Source organism: Trachurus japonicus, chromosome 3 (assembly GCF_045865225.1).
Source record: "Trachurus japonicus isolate A0001 chromosome 3, Traja_1.0".
NCBI lineage: Eukaryota > Metazoa > Chordata > Actinopteri > Carangiformes > Carangidae > Trachurus > Trachurus japonicus.
In genome coordinates, this window is record NC_140909.1 from 575,270 (window position 1) to 580,000 (window position 4,731).

General features: G+C 39.1%; 1 pseudogene; it reads right to left on the reverse strand.

Moving 5' to 3' along the window:
• Positions 1-496: 496 nt before the first annotated feature.
• Positions 497-4,731, reverse strand: part of LOC146989366 (uncharacterized) — a 25,106-nt pseudogene continuing 20,871 nt past the window's right edge.

A 4,731-nucleotide genomic window follows, 5' to 3' on the forward strand; every position in this document is an offset into this window, starting at 1 on the left:
TTTGGTTTCCTCGTTTTTTCGTTTTAAAACCAAAAACCAAAAAACGAAAAAACCAGCCTGAATTGTGGTTTTTTGGATTTTGGTTTGAAACGGAAAACCAAATTACCAGCTGACTTTCGTTTTCTGACAGTTCCGTTTAAAGGAAAAATCAAACTAACGAAACGTACACGGACCCAGTTTGATATTTTTTTATTCACTTCCGTGCAGTTGTCATGGTAACTCCTCAGTTTCATTCATGTGCTCTGAAATGCACTTTGCTCAATAAAGAGCTAAATGAGTTTTTAAAGGCTTAAAAAAAATAATAATCTTGGTTTGAATTCTATAAAAGTGGGTCGTGACTTAATGACCATGGGAACATGTGGAGCCCAGAGTGAGACTAGTTGAGAACCCCTATACAGTAGACTGTAAACTACATCCAACTACATCCTACAGTAGCCTAGACTGTAAACTACATCCTACAACAGACTGTAAACTACATCCTACAGCAGACTGTAAACTACATCCTACAGCAGACTGTAAACTACATCCTACAACAGACTGTAAAGTACATCCAACTACAGACTGTAAACTACATCCTACAGCAGACTGTAAACTACATCCTACAGCAGACTGTAAACTACATCCTACAGCAGACTGTAAACTACATCCTACAGCAGACTGTAAACTACATCCAACTACAGACTGTAAACTACATCCTACAGCAGACTGTAAACTACATCCAACTACAGACTGTAAACTACATCCTACAGCAGACTGTAAACTACATCCAACTACAGACTGTAAACTACATCCTACAGCAGACTGTAAACTACATCCAACTACAGACTGTAAACTACATCCTACAGCAGACTGTAAACTACATCCAACTACAGACTGTAAACTACATCCTACAGCAGACTGTAAACTACATCCTACAGCAGACTGTAAACTACATCCAACTACAGACTGTAAACTACATCCTACAGCAGACTGTAAACTACATCCTACAGCAGACTGTAAACTACATCCTACAGCAGACTGTAAACTACATCCTACAGTAGACTGTAAACTACATCCTACAGCAGACTGTAAACTACATCCAACTACAGACTGTAAACTACATCCTACAGTAGACTGTAAACTACATCCTACAACAGACTGTAAACTACATCCTACAACAGACTGTAAACTACATCCTACAGTAGACTGTAAACTACATCCTACAGCAGACTGTAAACTACATCCAACTACAGACTGTAAACTACATCCTACAGCAGACTGTAAACTACATCCTACAGTAGACTGTAAACTACATCCTACAGTAGACTGTAAACTACATCCTACAGTAGACTGTAAACTACATCCAACTACAGACTGTAAACTACATCCTACAGCAGACTGTAAACTACATCCTACAGCAGACTGTAAACTACATCCTACAACAGACTGTAAACTACATCCTACAGTAGACTGTAAACTACATCCTACAACAGACTGTAAACTACATCCTACAACAGACTGTAAACTACATCCAACTACAGACTGTAAACTACATCCTACAACAGACTGTAAACTACATCCTACAGCAGACTGTAAACTACATCCTACAACAGACTGTAAACTACATCCTACAGCAGACTGTAAACTACATCCTACAACAGACTGTAAACTACATCCTACAGCAGACTGTAAACTACATCCTACAACAGACTGTAAACTACATCCTACAGCAGACTGTAAACTACATCCTACAACAGACTGTAAACTACATCCTACAGTAGACTGTAAACTACATCCTACAACAGACTGTAAACTACATCCTACAACAGACTGTAAACTACATCCAACTACAGACTGTAAACTACATCCTACAACAGACTGTAAACTACATCCAACTACAGACTGTAAACTACATCCAACTACAGACTGTAAACTACATCCAACTACAGACTGTAAACTACATCCAACTACAGACTGTAAACTAGTATTGTAACAGTTGCTTCTGTATGAAGCTCAGACTGTGTTGTCTGTGTTGTTGTTACACTAAACTGAGCTGAGTGAACGTCTGTGTTACAACTTGAAGCTTCATCTCCAGTCGGTCTGACTTCGTCCCTCAGGAGGAAACAGGTGAAGTTACTGGGATCTGTCTGGGATCCTATTGGCTGATTTATGTTGACAGGAACTGACCACTCTAATATCATAGTCTCTTTCATCACAAGGCACACTGCATCATGGGAAAAGACTGGTACATACATGTTAGATTTTTCCACACTGCAAAAACTCAAACATCTTACCAAGAATATTTGTCTCTTTTCTAGTCAAAACAAATCTCATTCTACTTAAAATAAGACTCATCACATAAAAAGCAGCTTGTTTTTAGACACTTTTTACTTCTTTCAAGCAGATTTTCACTTGAAATAAGTAGAAAAATCTGATAGTGGAGGAAGTTTTTCTTTCTTATTACACAAAAAACTTGCTTTCACTGGCAGATTTTTCTACTTAGTTTGAAACAAGTGAAAATGATCTAAAAACAAGTATCCCTAACCCTTATTTTAAGTGGAAAGAGATGAGTTTTGACTAGAAATGAGACATTTTGACAAGAAATAAGACAAATATTCTTGGAAAGATGTAGAGTTTTTGCAGTGCATAAGAGTTCCCTGCTCCACCACTTCCACCACGTGGTTAAAATTCAACAGTAAGATTTGTTTCTAAAAGTAGATTCACTTAAAAAAAAAGAAGAGGTGAATCCAACACACACACTCATCAGCTGTCCCTCACTCTAGTAATGATAATTAGTGAAAATAAAAAGCAGACAAAAGGACTCATCATCAGAATGAATCTGAGGCGAGTTAAAGGCCAGATAAAAGTCTTTGTGGGGCAGAGCTGCTTTTGGATCCATGTGGATTCTCCTTCATCTCCTCGGAGCTACTGGCTTTAGTGGAGCCGTAACCATGACAACGAGTCACTCAACTGCTCATCGGCTTCTGACGGGAATGTCTGTGTCATGTGTTATGATACAAGGTAACAAGAGCCGGTGTTTGTGTTGTGTGATTTTCATAACCCTCATTACAAAAGGCTGACAAGTTCATGGACTCGTGAATCACACACACACACACACACACACACACACACACACACACACACACACACACAGACACACACACACACGCTTTATATGTCAGGATTTCTAAAATTAAAATAGAGTGAATGTCTTTTATCAAGTTTACATACATTGATTTCAACAGTGAACATAATATTTACACTTTTATTTGCATCCACTCGTTTGTCTTCCTTCCTTCCTCGATGTCCGACTGCGTCATCTGTGCACGTCAGTCTGTGAGTGTGTGTGTGTGTGTGGATGGATGGATGGATGGATGGATGGATGGATGGATGGATGGATGGATGGATGGATGTGTTTTTAATGGAGCTTCAGATGGAGAACAGACTGGTTGCTCTGATGAGTTCAGGAAGTTTCTCTGTCTGCGTCGCCTCCGTTCTCACTGTGAAATAAAACAGGTGTTTGGCCCAGAAGACAAGACTATGTTTGGTATCATTTGGGGAGGGATGAACTGGGAAGAAAAAAGAAGAAGTAAGGAAAAGGGGATGAAATGGACGTGGGGAGGGTGAAAGAAAGGGAAGGAGAGAAGTGCTACAGTACAGTTTTTCTCAATTGCTAAGACACATTATTTCTGTAAAGCTTCTCTCCTTTTCTCTAAACTGTGAACACAAACCCCAGTTTTCAAGCTACATTCACAAAACCTCAAACTCTTCTTGCAAAACCAAACTTTCACCTCAAAACAGTTCAATCTGGTGCCCAAAACTGAACTATGTTGTCAAATCAAAATTAAAAACACTACTGAGCAGTCACTACACACTACATAGAAAAATACAACAACACAACACAGCGCTCAGGACATGAAGCTGTAGAAATAAATGTTTATTGCTCACTGCACTGCAAAAACTCTACATCTGTCCAAGAATATTTGTCTTATTTCTTGTCAAAATGTCTCATTTCTAGTCAAAACTAATCTCTTTCCACTTAAAATAAGACTTGTCACTTACAGTTTTTCTCAGTTGCTAAAACACTAAACCCTGTTGTCTGAACCAAATTCTCAGTTGCCTGAACCCACTGATTGAACCAGTCACTCTTTAAACCATCAGCACTTTTCACCTGTTTAGACACATCTCACCAACACAATTTCATTGTGATGCACCTGTGTTGCATAATGCTGAGCACAGGTGGCAAAAGTCAAACACAAGTAAAGCACAAGTTTCACCGGTTGAACACAACAACTCAATCTGATCACACTTGTGTCTAATGATGTGAGGGCACATCTACTGTAGCTGGTTCAGGATGAAGTCCTGTGGCCTGACCCAGTACAGAGAAATGATGCTGTGGCTGAGTTGTGCACTTCTCATTTCTATATTTTTGTACTTTATTTTTACATAGGCTTACTGTATACAAGTACTAAATGCACAAGATTTCTGTTTGTCTTTGTACTGTACTGTACAACTGCTACATGTAAATGCACAGGATTTCAGTTTTTTTTTTTACTATGTACAAGTGCTAAATGCACAGGATTTTTGTTTTGCAAGAGGAGAAGATGAGAGACGACAGGATGAAGGAAGAGAGGATGGGGGAGGGAGGGAGGGATGGGAAGAAAAAAGAAGAAGGGAGGAAAAGGGGATGAAATGGATGTGGAGAGGGTGAAAGAAAGGGAAGGAGAGAAGTGCTAGAGTACAGTTCTTCTC